General features: G+C 42.6%; 1 long non-coding RNA gene across 1 annotated transcript; it reads left to right on the top strand.

The window, feature by feature from the left end:
- The first annotated feature begins 4,535 nt into the window (after positions 1 to 4,535).
- LOC127484595 (uncharacterized) lies at positions 4,536 to 13,146 on the top strand. Its single transcript, XR_016226437.1, has 3 exons — positions 4,536 to 4,715; positions 11,380 to 11,445; positions 12,635 to 13,146. It is a non-coding gene; the product is annotated as an uncharacterized LOC127484595 (long non-coding RNA).
- Positions 13,147 to 14,535: the final 1,389 nt, after the last annotated feature.

Here is a 14,535-nt window from a genome sequence, read left to right as displayed (position 1 = left end):
TAACATTTAACCAGTTTCAAATAATCAGATTTCTTTATATATATATATATATATATATATATATGTATATATACATATTTAACTTTTATTAAATAAATATAAATTTCCAAAGTACAACTTTTGGATTATAGCGGCTTTTTTCCCCCATAACCACCCTCCCACCTGCAACCATCCCATATCCCACTCCCTTCCCCATCCCATTCTTCATGAAGATTCATTTTCAATTATCTTTATATACAGAAGATCAACTTAATATATACTAAGTAAATAGTTCAACAGTTTGCACCCACACAGAAACACAAAGTACCGTTTGAGTACTAGTTATACCGTTAATTCACATAGTACAACACATTAAGGACAGAGATCCTACATGAGGAGTAAGTGCACAGTGACTCCTGTTGCTGACTTAACAAATTGACACTCTTGTTTATGATGTCAGTAATCACCCTAGGCTCTTGTCATGAGCTGCCAAGGCTATGGAAGCCTCTTGATTTCACCAACTCTGACCTTATTTAAACGAGGTCATAGTCACCAAGTGGAAGTTCTCTCCTCCCTTCAGAGAAAGGTACCTCCTTCTTTGATGGCCTGTTCTTTCCACTGGAATCTCACTCACAGAGATCTTTCATTTAGATCATTTTTTTTTTTTTTAACCACAGTGTCTTGGCTTTCCATGCCTGAAATACTCTCATGGGCTTTTTAGCCAGATCCGAATGCCTTAAGGGCTGATTCTGAGGCCAGAGTGCTGTTTAGGACATCTGCCATTATATGAGTCTACTGTGTATCCCGCTTCCCATGTTGGATTGTTCTCTCCCTTTTTTATTCTATCAGTTAGTATTTGCAGACACTAGTCTTGTTTGTGTGATCCCTTTGACACTTAATCCTATCATTATGATCAATTATGAACTCAAACTGATCACTTGGACTAGTGAGATGGCATTGGTACATGCCATCTTCATGGGATTGAATTGGAATCCCCAGGCACGTTTCTAACTCTACCATTAGAGGTAAGTCCGATTGAGCATGTGTCGAACTGTACATCTCCTCCCTCTCTTATTCCCACTCTTGTATTTAACAGGGATCACTTTTCAGTTAAATTTAAACACTTAAGAATAATTGTTGTGTTAATTAAATAGTTCAACCAATGGTATCAAATAATCAGATTTCAAAATAGTCTGTGAACTCTAAGATTAGTGAAAATACTGGAGGTTAAAAAGCATCTACATATTTTTTAAACATACTATAGTTTACTAGGTTTTTAAAAAATCATATGAAATTTTCATTTTTTACAAAGATTTATTTATTTGAGAGGCAGAGTTACAGAGAGAGAGAGAGAGGGAGAGGGAGAGAGGGAGAGAGAGAGAGATCATCCATCCACAGGTTCACTCAAATGGCTGCAACAGCTGGGACTGGGCCAGGCTGAAACCAGGAGCCAGAGTTTCCTCCAGGTCTCCCACGTGGGTACAGGGGCCCAAGCACTTGGGCCAGCTTCTACTGCTTTCCCAGGTGCATTAGCAGAGATTTGGATAGGAAATGGAGCAGCTGGGACTTGAACTGGTACCCATATGAGATGCCAGCACTGCAGGCAGCAGCTTAACCCATTATTCCACAATGCTGGCCCCAACATTTCTTTTTTTTTAAATGTAAGCGTTTAATGGTATTAACTTCCCTTTTAATACAGCTTTCGATGTATTGCATAGATTTGGTATGATGTGTGTGTGTGTGTGTGTGTGTGTGTGTTTTAATTTAATTTTTATTTACTTGACAGGCATAATTACAGAGAGGGGGAGAGAGGGATCTTCCATCCGCTGGTTCACTTCCCAGATGGCTGCAACAGCCAGGGCTGGGTCAGGCTGAAGCCAAGAGCCAGGAGCTTCTTTTGGTTCTCCCACATGGATCCAAAGACCCAAGTACTTTGGGCCATCCTTCACAGCTTCCCAGGTGCATTAGCAAGGAGCTGGATTGGAAGTGGAGCAAGCCAGGACTTGAACTGACACCCATTTGGGATGTCAACACTACAGGTGGCTGCTTTACCTGCTATGCTATAGCACTGGCTCTGTTATGTTGGGTTTTCATTTTCATTTATCTCAAAAAGTTTTGACTTTTTTTAATTTTTTCAGTGACCCGTTGATCATTCAACAGCATATTGTTTAATTTCCAAGTATTTATGAGTGTTCTATTGTTCTTCTTTGTTGTTGATTTCTAGTTTTATTCCTTTATGGTCTGAGAAGATACATGGTATGATTTCAATATATATTTTTTTTTGACAGGCAGATTTAGACAGTGAGAGAGAAAGAGACACAGAGAAAGGTCTTCCTTTTCCATTGGTTCATCCCCCAAATGGCCGCTACAGCTGGCGTGCTGCACCGATCCAAAGCCAGGAGCCAGGTGCTTCCTCCTGGTCTCCCATTCGGGTGCAGGGCCCAGGGACTTGGGCCATCCTTTACTGCTTTCCCGGGCCACAGCAGAGAGTTGGACTAGAAGAGGAGCAACTGGGACAGAATCCGGCGCCCCAACCGGGACTAGAACTGGGGTGCTGGCGCCACAGGCGGAGGATCAGCCAAGTGAGCCATGGCACTGGCCTGATTTCAATATTTTTAAATTTGCTGAGACTTGATTTTTGGCCTCATGTCGCTCCCCCTCTTCGTGGAGGAACGACACAGAACCCTGCGCTGTTCTTTTGTCTGCTCTGCCCTCCCTGGGTTTGCTGCTGGTTCTTCCCGGGTTGGCTACCGTCCCTTCCACCTCCGTGGAAGGGCGGTTCCCCCTGCCACTTTCCCCACTTCCGCGGGGGAGCGGCACACCGCCGGCCGGCTCTCTCGGGGGCTGCTCAGGTGTTATTCGGATAGATGTTCCTGGTGCATGTTGTCTCTCTCCTCCTTTATAGTCCTCTTCCACCAATCCCAACTCTGCTACCCACACGCCGAGTACGCTGCTCTCCTCCAATCAGGAGCAGGTCCTGCTGTTTATTGGTTGAACTGGAGGCAGCTGTGTAGAAGCTGTTACTCCCTTCTCAGCGCCATATTGTGGGAAAGCAGATGCATAGAATAAGTCTTAATTCCAGTAACTTAGTCTAGTCCGAGTTGCTCCCCACAGCCTCATATGTGGTCTCTCCTAGAAAATATCCCAAGTGCTGATGAGAAGAGAGTGTATTCTGTGGCCGTTGGGTGAAAAGTTCTGCAAATGTCTGTTAGGTCCATTTGCTCAATAGTTTGTTTAAACGCCAATGTATATTTATTGATTTTTTTGTCTGAATGATCTGTCCATTGATTAGAGTGGGGTGTTGAAGTCACCCACTGTTATTGTATTGGAGTCTATCCTTTTGGGTCTAATAGTGTTTTCTGTCTATATATCTGCATGTTCTTGTGTAGAGTGCATATATATTTATGATTATGTCTTCTTGCTGAATTGAACCTTTTATCAAAATATAATGTCCTTCTCAATCTCTTTACAGATTATGATTTAAAGTCTGTTTTATCTGATATCAAGGATAGTTGTGCCTACTTGCCTTGGGTTTCCATTTGCCTGGTATAACTTTTTCTAACCATTCACTTTCAGTCTGTGTGATCTTTGTTTTAGCTTACTATCTTCTAAGACTCCTATCAGAAGAGCTGACCATGAGGGAATTCAGGCTTAAGGGAGCAAGTTTGGAACACTATAACCAAGAAAGGGCAATAAACAAAGAAGAGGTAACATCTGAATACCTGGTTCCCTAACACCTAGGGCGGGGGGCTATTAAATTCAAAATTTGAGGAGTGTGAAAATGGCTCTGTGGCCCCGACAGCAAAGGTCACTTAGAAGAATATACAGTCAGTCAGTCAGATGTTACCCAGGAAACAGACACTATTTCCTACCTGCTCATTATTGCTTGAAATCCCTTTCTAAGATCATGAACATTTTAATTCCACTATTAGCAGCTGGAAAATATCTCACATGTAATAGGCCTTAGGTATTAAGCATTTGGTAAATTGAATTAGTGCTAAAGGCTAAAATACCCTTGAGAAAGACAAAACAATGACTTGATGCAAGCAAAGGTGAGAGAGAGAGAGAGAGAGAGAGAGAGAGAGAGAGAGAGAGAGAGATGTCGCTCCCCCTCTTCGCGGAGGAACGACACAGGACCCTGTGCTGTTCTTTTGTCTGCTCGGCCCTTCCCGGGTTTGCTGCTGGTTCTTCCCGGGTTGGCTGCCGTCCCTCCACCTCCATGGAGGGGCGGGCCCCCCTGCCACTTTCCCCACTTCCGTGGGGGAGCTGCACACTGCCGGCCGGCTCTCTCGGGGACTGCTCAGATGTTCCTCAGGTGTTCCCTTTAGATGTTCCTGGTGCATGTTGTCTCTCTCCTCCTTTATAGTCCTCTTCCACCAATCCCAACTCTGCTACCCACATGCCGAGTACGCTGCTCTCCTCCAATCAGGAGCAGGATCAGCTCCTGCAGGTTATTGGTCGAACTGGAGGCAGCTGTGTAGAAGCTGTTACTCCCTTCTCAGCGCCATATTGTGGGAGAGCAGATGCATAGAATAAGTCTTAATTCCAGTAACTTAGTCTAGTCCGAGTTGCTCCCCACAGAGAGAGAGAGAGAGAGAGAGAGAGAATCGTCCATTCGCCAAGTTGTCTAATAAAAGCAGATTTTAGGATGAAAAGTAGATCTTGTTGTGAAGTAAGAAACCATGATTCAGAGAGGATAGCAGAATGGGAGAAGATTCCCAAGGCAACATTGCAAGGTATCCCACTTCACCTAAAACCATTTTTAATGGAATGCTTTGTCTTTTCAGTGTTTCGTTTCAATTCTTTCAAGAATGTGTGAACAATAGGGCCTATTTCTCTACAATTTTCACATTGAATGTGCTGTCATAAGTGCATTTAGGTTGTCCTTTGTTTTTGCTCTGTGTGTGTAAACAAGAGAAAGTCCTTTTGGGTTGCTGTTCCCAGGAGATAATCTATGATCCCAGGCAGATGCACTCAGCTAGCCTGAGCTTATGATAGAGTGAGCTCCCCAAAACATCCTTCCTTTGGGGGGGATTACCACCAGCTGCAATGACCTTGGATAGTAAGCATTCTGAAGACCTTTGTTGGATACAGAAACATGAATTTCACATTCAGAAATTATTCTAGTGCTATGATTTTATTATTAATATTTATAAATCTGTATATGTATGGTTTAGAAGGAAAATTTTGTCTCCCCTAATGAATTGGCCTGTGTAAGCCCATTATTAGATTTCCCTTATTGTCTTAGCTGACAGGAAGCTTAAAACTAAGCTTTGTCTTCAGTTATGATAACTATTCATAGCCTATTTCTCTACCTATCTCTTTAAGTCCCATCACTGTGAATGTGGCTTTTATTCTCCTACTCTATTTTAATGATTTAATTAGACTTATTAAATGATCTCTAAGCCCTTTGGAAATGGAGCTATAAATAAAATAAAATGTGTATAGTACATGCTATAACATATAGTCTAATTCACATAATATATTTTATTATCTTAAAATGTCTTATTATTATACACTTGATCTATATATTTATATATGACCTGTAATTTCATAATACAGAGGATTACTGGAATTCATGTTTCTCTGGACATGTTTAGCAACATCAATGAAAATCATCCAATAAATGCAGTAATAGCAACAAGAAGCAAAAGTCCAAATAATCCTTTTATATTCAACAGGTTATTCAGAATATATTTTAATCCTTAAGGTATCTGAAGGACAAAGGTGAAAGAAATTTAAGGAACTTTTTAAGGTCTACATTTCAGGGCAGAATAAAATAAATAGGGTTAAATGCTGAATGCATACTTTGTATTGACCTCAGTTTCCAAACAAAATCCCTTAGATTTTGGTTATTGAAGAATGCCTGAGAATTCGAGTTGTTGACTATTATCAGTCATTTTCCAATCAAATTACTGTAGACATTGGTTCCCTTAATAGCTAATCGAGAAAATGGAACTGTACAACTTGCTGTTCTTAGCATGTTACCAACAAATGGATCAATTTGCTCTTTGTCACTAGAGGGGGCTTCAGGGTTTGAAGCTCCATCCTTGGGAGGAGAGCAGCAATGCCCAGGCAATACTAGTCTGCAAATCTTATTCAAGAATTTTAAGGTCAAATGACAAACATTTCACAAAGTGACTTGAAAGTAGAGCCTCTCCAATTATAGTTGATAGTGTATATATTGAGTTCTTTCCTGAGCATAGGAAAAAATTACTCTACTGTTTAAATGTCCTTAATGGATTAAAAACAATCTTCGTCATTGTCAACCTATAACTTGATTTTTCTTAATTTGATTGTTAAAGGCAAGAGAGAGCAGAAATGGCCATAGTTCCCTATAAAGCAATATGTGCCTAAAGGGAATACAGGTAGAAAAAAAGAGAGAGTGATAATTAGATTATACTGACCCCAAATGACCACTTTGAGTTCTCTTAAGGAATAGAACTCTGATATTTGAACACAAATTAACCCTGTCCCTAGAATATTGTCATTCTCAGAACTACAAAACCACACAGAGTTTTACTGCACTTTTTTTTTAATATTGGGAGGAGGGGAGGAGAAATAGACAGAGATCTCCCATTGAATGGTTCATTCCCCAAATGCCCACAATGGCAGTAGCAGGGCCAGGCTGAAGCCCAGAGCCTGGAAATCAATCGGGGTCTCCAATGTGGGTGGCAGGGACCCAGCTACTTGAACCATCACTTACCACCTCTAAAAGTGCATATTAGCACAAAGCTGGAGCTGAAAGAGGAACTGGGACTAAAACCCAGGTATTCTGATATGAAATGCAGGCATCATAACTGTTTGGTCAAATGCCTTCCCCCGCTGCATTTTTAATATGCTTAATTACACACTTTATTTTAATTTTCCCTACAATTGAAAAGAGCACAAAATTATGACTTTTTAGGTAGCTTGGCCAGTTTCTTGTGCTCTTATTGTGACCCTTTGGCTAAGGCACCTGGCACTGCAGATACTAGGCCCACTAATAATTACCGCCGTCTTCCATCTCTCTGTCTCCCCAGCTGTTCGTTCCTCAGATCTTTTCATCCAATTAACAGAACAAGAATCTAGGAACAGAACTTAATCTTTCTGTGGTTACTAGGAAACCTGTCCCTACAGCTTAAGGCAAGCATTTTATCTACCCTCCACTGCCAATCAGCCCTCCACAATACATTTGGGGATATTCTTGGCCTAAAGGTTCAATAATCTCCACTCAATGTGTCCTCTTTTACAAATGACTTTACCATTAAAAACAAGGAAAAAATGGCATAACCAAGCTATTCATCTATCCTGATATTTTTTTCCACTTACATAACAGAGTTCAGTAGTGGTCATATGGTAGTAGATAAAATACCATTTGAGACACAAGCATCCATATGGAAGTGCTGGTGTTTGATACTTGGCTTTGACTCCTGAATCCAGTTTTCTGCTAATGCAGACCCTGGAAGGCAGCAGAAATGGCTCAAGTAGTTGAGTCCCTGACACTCATGTAGGAGTGAATTGAGTTCCTGCCTAGCATCAATGGCCCAGACTTTTACTGGCATTTGGGTGGAATGAAACAGTGGGTGAGAGAGCTTTTCTCTTCCTCTCTCTCTCTCTCTCTCTGCCTCCCAAATAAACAAAGAAAATAAAGAGCATAGAGTTTAAAAATTAATAAATTCCTGAAATGAAGCTCTTATATCTATGAGCCACAAATGGCCACACACTCATTGATTTAAAAACAAAACAAAACAAAACAAAACCCTGATTTCTATAAGCTACTAATGAAAATCATCCTTTATTGATACCCTACTGAGTTTTTTACAAGGGACTTCAGTCTCCATTCCAGTCATATTTTAGTTCTGTCTTTTTTGGATGTCTGCCTGTAATATACTCAAATATTTTCAATTATTAGACTCAATGACACAAAATTGCTACTTTAGAAATCAAAAGTGGTCAAATATAGACAATAGCATTTGGTTTGAACTAATGTTTAGTGTTTCAAGAGCACTACTGGAAATGTAGAATTAATGCAGATGGCATTAATTATTTCCTTAGAATATTTGAGCAAGTGAGCTTAGAAAATGCAGTTGGTTCTTGACCCTCTAGGGCATATTTAATCCCTGACTTGAGTCCACTATAAGATTTCTCTTACCTTTTTTGAATCCTTATACTTCCTTGTCTGAAAACAATTACTCAGTGTTTATTATATTTCATGCCTTTAAGCATAATCTAAACTGCCTTTGTGTTATGAAAACCGCTTCTTGTTATGTAACTTTAAGTGTCCATTGAAGTTTATACATATAGGCAGGCAACTTTAAAGAACAATATGAAAGCGGCTGGTGCTGTAGCGCAGCAGGTTAAAGCCCCTGCCTGCAGCGCCGGCATCCCATATGGGCACAGGTTCAAATCCCGGCTGTTCCCATATGCGTGTGGGTTCAGGTCCTGGTTGCTCCACTTCTAATCTAGCTCCCTGATAGTGTGCCTGGGAAGGCAGTGGAAGATGGTCCAAGTGCTTGGGTCCTTGCACCTACATGGGAGACCCAGAAGAAGCTCCTGGCTCCTGGCTTTGGATTGGCTCAGCTCCAGCTGTTGTGGCCATTTGGGAAGTGAACCAGTGGATGGAAGACTTTCTCTCTCTCTGTGTCTCTACCTATCTGTGTAACTCTGGCTTTCAAATAAAAAAAGAAATCTAAAAAGAAAAACCCCAAAACAATCAAGCCTTAAAAAAAAAAAAAAAAAGAACAACGTTAAGGTCAAGAAGTAAATACAGGCATTTCCCACAGAGAGGACACAGCCTGAATAATAGCTTTGGCCACTGGACCAAGAAAGAATTTCCTCTGTGTCATTTTTAAATGCAGAGTGTTTGTGTAAGATAGTCAAGTAGAATAAGTGATGCTCTGTGTCTCCTTAACGTATACTTTACACTAGGCTGTCAGGAAACTTAGTGACTAGGAGTATGCCAGTGATCACTATGCTGAAGCCCTTATCTTTCAGAAAAGCCTACTGGAGCCCAGAGAAGACAAATAATTAGTCCATACAACTTGGCTTTCTGGTTCCTGATTTAGTGCTCATTTACTCCATCAGGAAATAAGCCACAAAACAATGATTTCAGTGACTTTTCACTATGCAGTCTCACTCTCTTATGCAGTGCTATGTGAAATAATGGAAAGAGAGTAGGCATTTAGCATTGCTGGTTAACACACTGTTGTCTCACATTCAAGTGCTTGAGTTTGGTCTCTGGCTCTGGCCCCTGATTCCACCTTCCTACCAATGCAAATTCTAGGAGGCAGCAGTGAGGGCTCAAGTAATTGGGTTCCTGCCATGCATATGGTAGACCAGATTGAGTTCCCAACTCCTGGTACTGGCCCTGGCCCAGGCCCAGCCACTACAGGCATTTGGTGAATGAACCACTGGAAGGATAATATCTCTTTCTCTGTTTCTTTGCCTCTCAAAAAAAATGTTTTCTAATTTAACAATAAAACAGAATAATGGACAAATGATTTTAATATGCAATCATGAACAAATAAAATGGAAAAGGTAAATGAGATTCTTTTGTCTTAGGCCAGTCTGTACTTAAGCAGTTCTGGATAAATGAGAATTTGTATATTTTAAAAGTCATACCTCTTTTCTAAAAGACCAACATGTACTATTCCAACATGAAGCAGAACTCAATAAAGTCAGCTTTTCTCCTATTCTGGAGATGATTACTTTATTATAATCCAGAAAGATAGCTGTTCCCATTGAGTTTAGGAACAGTGCACACTGGGGAACTATTCTTCAGCAGTGGTAGCTTCTCTGATGCAACGATGGCAGGAAAAACACTAATTATGTCCTGTACACTAAAGGGTGCCTCATATAATAATCAATAGTCATGTGCAAGGCACATGATGCTACAGTACACAGTAGTTTCTCTCTCTCTCTCTTTCTCTCTCTCTCTCTCCCTTCCTTCCTTAGATTTACTTATTTATTTGAAAGGCAGAGTTACAGAGGGGCAGAAGCAGAGGCAGAGGAGGTCTTCCATCCACTGGTTCACTCCCCAAATGGCCACAAGGGCTGGAGCTGTGCCTATCCGAAGCCAGGAGCCAGGAGTTTCTTCCAGGTCTCCCATGTGGGTGTAGGGTCCCAAGGACTTGGGCTATCTTCTACTGCTTTCCCAGGTCATAACAGAGAGCTGGATCAGAAATGGAGCGGCTGGGACTTGAATCAGCGCCCATATGGGATACTGGCACTGCAGGTGACAGCCTCACCCGCTGCGCCACAGTGCCGGTTCCAATAGTACTTTCATTAGTTAATTCACAACCCCTTCAGTGAGCCTCTTACCTACTTTGCTGTGATGTGGTCATCCTATATGGGTGCCGGTTCAAGTGCGGCTGCTCCACTTCCTATCCAGCTCCCTGCTAATGTGCCTGGGAAAGCAGCAGAGGAAGGCCCAAGTACTTGGGCCCCTGCACTTTTGTGGGAGACCTGGAAGAAGCTCCTGTTCTTACCTACTTTGGACAGAACCACTGGGAGCTCGATTCTGTAGGGAGAGAGTGTAAAGTAGCACAGAGAAGCTTGACATGTGTGCTGGAATCATCACATCGAATCCTGACTCTGCTGCTTCCCAGCCCTGTGTCCTTCCCTGAGGGCCTCATTTCTTCATCTGTAAAACAACATAATAACAGTGTCCACATCACATGCTTGTTGTGACAATGACAAGAAGTAACACCAGTAAATCGTTTGCTACAGTGCTTGGCTGCCATGGTTTGGGTTTCTCCAGGAGCAGAACCTGAGACAATGACTCAAGGGCATGTAGTCCATTTAGAAGGCAATTACAATAAGCAACAGTGGATGAGGCCAGAAGTGAGATAGAGAAGGGGAAAAACCAGAAGAGAGGTGCTGTCATGCAAGCTACCACTGTGGGCAACAGGAGCTCGATCCCACCAGGGAACTCTGGGAAACCCCCACCCACGGGTTGGAGAGCTGGGGTGTTTTTCCCTGTATACCTTGTCTGATGGCCGCTACGGACCTTAGGTGGATAATTTCCTGGCCTTCTCACCTGCTTCGTAGGCAGGAAGAACAGACTTCCGTGTTCAGAGAACGCTGTAGACACTGGGGAGTGGGATTGGCATGTGAGGAGATGGTCAGGGCTGGGGAGATGCGGGCTGAGTATCCACAGTGTCTGCTGCCCTGGCTGCAGGGGCCATCAACCACACATTTTGTATTTTAAAATATTATTATTAAGTGAACTTTAGGTTCTTTTTCAAACTGAACATGCTTAGCACAGAAAACGTTTGTGTGAATACCAGTTTGTGTCTGCACAGTAGCCTTTCTCTTTTCTTCCTGTCGGAAGCTCACCCTTTGTCCTGTTTTAGTGATGTGGTCTCCATCTTCCTGTTTCTCAGCCCCCTCTTTTCTCTTATCCCTTCATTATTACAGGGAGAGGGGTAACGGTGCTGGCCTGGCAGAATATTCCCAGCTGGCTGGCGACAGGCTTGCATCAAGGTGAGTAGGAGATGCTGATGGGGGCCAGCATCCTCTTTGGAACATAGCTGCTGGAGCTGTTGGTAATGATTTTTCTGCTGTGTCTGCTAAGCTAAGAGACATGAGTTCTGAGCATGCTATCTTATTTCCTGTGGAAAGCGTATACCTAACAGAGAGAGGTGGGGAGAAAAAGGGTGGAGGGGGAAAAAAGAGAGAGAGAGAGAGAGAGAGAGAGAGAGAATCCTGAAGACATTATTTTATCTCCTGAATACAACTTTGGTTAAACTGAGCTATGCTCTGGGCTTATAAATTCATTGCTATTACTTGCAGCAAAAGAGCCCTATTGATAGAGCATTGGTAGTATTTCATGCTCTAAGATTTCTTTTTAATTTTTAAAGCACTTCACTTTAATTTTTTTTTCTATTTAAAAAAAAATTTTTTTTTGACAGGCAGAGTGGACAGTGAGAGAGAGAGAGACAGAGAGAAAGGTCTTCCTTTACCGTTGGTTCACCCCCCAGTGGCCGCCGTGGCCGGCATGCGCATCGCGCTGATCCGAAGCCAGGAGCCAGGTGCTTTTCCTGGTCTCCCATGGGGTGCAGGGCCCAAGCACTTGGGCCATCCTCCACTGCCTTCCTGGGCCACAGCAGAGAGCTGGCCTGGAAGAGGGGCAACTGGGACAGAATCCAGCGCCCCGACTGGGACTAGAACCCAGTGTGCCGGCGCTGCAGGCAGAGGATTAGCCTAGTGAGCTGCGGTGCCGGCTCACTTTAATTTTTTTAATATTTATTTATTTGAAAATCAGAGTTACAGAGAGGTAGAGGGAGAGAGAGAGAGAGAGAGAGAGAGAGGTCTTCCATCTGCTAGTTCACTTCCAAAATGGCTACAAAGACCGAAGCTGAGCCAATCTGAAGCTAGGAGCCAGGAGCTTCTTCCAGGTCTCCCACATGGGTGCAGGGGCACAAGGACTTGGACCATCTTCTACTGCTTTCTCTGGCCATAGCAGAGAGCTGGATAGGAAGTGGAGCAGCTGGGACTCAAACTGGCACCCATATGGGATGCTGGCACTACATGCTGTGGCTTTACCCGCTACACCACAGCACCAGCCCCACATTTTAATTTTTAATTTATTCTAGAGTCAGGAAGAGAGAGAGGGAGAGAGAGAAAGGGAAAGGGCACCCCCATTGTTCTGATCCATTGATTCACTCCACAGGTCTCGCATGTGAGTGACAGTGAAACAATCACTTGAGCCATTACCTGCTACCTCCCAAGATCTTCATTAACAGAAAACTGGAGTCAAGAGCAGAGCTGGGACTTGAATCCAGGCGTGCAGCCATCCCCACTAATGGCTTAACTGCTGGGTCATATGCCTACCATATGCTTTTAGATTCTGAGACGAGTTTTAACACATTGTTTTTCAATATAAATTCCCAAATAGTTGGAAAAGGAGCTCAGCAAGATGTTGAAGGCGGGTATGAACTGGTACCATCAATATATCCCAGAACTACCTTGCTTCCCATTTGAGGGTTTGACAGTGACAGTGTCAAATAACTTTGAATTACCCGGTGAGAAAGTTATTTCAATCCTAATTACATGAAGAAATCTCCACTGGACAACAGCATATCTTCACATCTTTGGCCCTAGCTAGTCTCCCTTTTAACAAAAATTCCAGGTCAGCCTTAAGCTAAATAAGAATTGAGAATATTGTGTCTCTGTTGTGCTTATTTATAGCAATTACTATTGCTTTTCCAACTACAATTGCATCATAGTGTCTTTTAAAAATGCAGCTAATTTGAAAAGTGAATAAATCCAAAAGAAAGCTATTAAATAATAGTATGAGTGGTGTAACTATGGCTAAAGTCATGTAGATTGTGTTTAAAAGATCAGTGTGTGGGAATCACTTGTTTAATATAATGGTTTCCCTACTTCCATAGGGAAAAAGGAAATAGACAAGGATCCATATAGATTTACTTAGGCTAATTCTGCAATGTGATTTTGATTAAAGAAGAAAATTGGTTTATTGAGGGAAGAGTCTCAATTCATTTGGGGCTAAAAACACAGAACGCTTATTTTTCCCAATCACTGCTTTTGGCTCTGCTCTAATGAAGTCCCCTCCCCAAGTGGGTGCCAAGGACTTTTAGCAACACTTTAGTCAGATTCTCCAGCTTTTGGTCATTTTTGGCAATTAAAATTCACCTTCAGTTTTTATGACTCAGACTTGTAAATTTAAAACTTTTAACCTTTGTGGGTGAGGGTTTTGCCTAGTGGTTAAGACAGTGATTTAAGATGCCTGTGTTCATTGGAATGGCTGAGTGGAATTCCTGGCTCTGGGTCTCAATTCCAGTTTCCTGCTCCTGCGTACTTGGAGGCAGTGGGATGGCTCAAGTGATGGGGTTTCTGCCACCCTCATGGGAGACCTGGGTTGGTTTCCTGACTCCTGGTTTTAGTCTAGCTCAGTTTTGGCTGTTGAGGGCTTTTGAGAAGTGAACTAATAGATGGGAGCTTTCTCTTTTCTTTCTTTTCTCTGCCTTTCACCTAGCCAGCCCTTGGGCTCCAGTGGCTAGTCTTGGACATGGCATGGCTTGCTTTGATAGACCCCCCATCCCTCCACTTACCTCCAAGCACCTGCTCCCCTATGCTGAGGTGGAGAGGAAGGAGAAATAAGAGCAATCTCCATAACTGACCTGATGTCTTTAAGCATCTCTTCGTGGGAGGTCGGCCCTGGTCTTTATGGGTGCAAAAATGTGGACAAATGGTAGCTCCAAAATGCCCCTTTACTGGCAGATCAGTCCCAGGAAGCATCCCTAGATGTTGATAAATTTGCAAGACTGGATTTCAAATGAACACCCTCTGTCTGCTTCAATGCACTTGCCTCTTTGATTCCTGCTAGAGCAGTCCCCAGTTGGACTTTAGACTCCGATTTCAGGGGCTCAGAGGTGTGTATGGAATCCTTTTGTGTACAACCTGGGAACTGGAACTATGCCAAGGGTGCATGGAAATGGTAGCCCCTCTCTGTCTGATCAGCCCTGCATTGTGCTTCTACCCTAATTCATTCCTTTAGGCCTGGATCATAGAGGCAGGTGAGCAGACCCACTGACTAACACAGGCATCGAA

The sequence above is a fragment of the Oryctolagus cuniculus genome, chromosome 20 (assembly GCF_051225735.1).
Source record: "Oryctolagus cuniculus isolate XC-2025 breed Fujian yellow rabbit chromosome 20, ASM5122573v1, whole genome shotgun sequence".
In the NCBI taxonomy this organism is placed as follows: Eukaryota; Metazoa; Chordata; class Mammalia; order Lagomorpha; family Leporidae; genus Oryctolagus; species Oryctolagus cuniculus.
The sequence above is the reverse complement of the archived record's forward strand: the minus strand, read 5'-3'. Positions and strand labels throughout refer to the sequence as shown.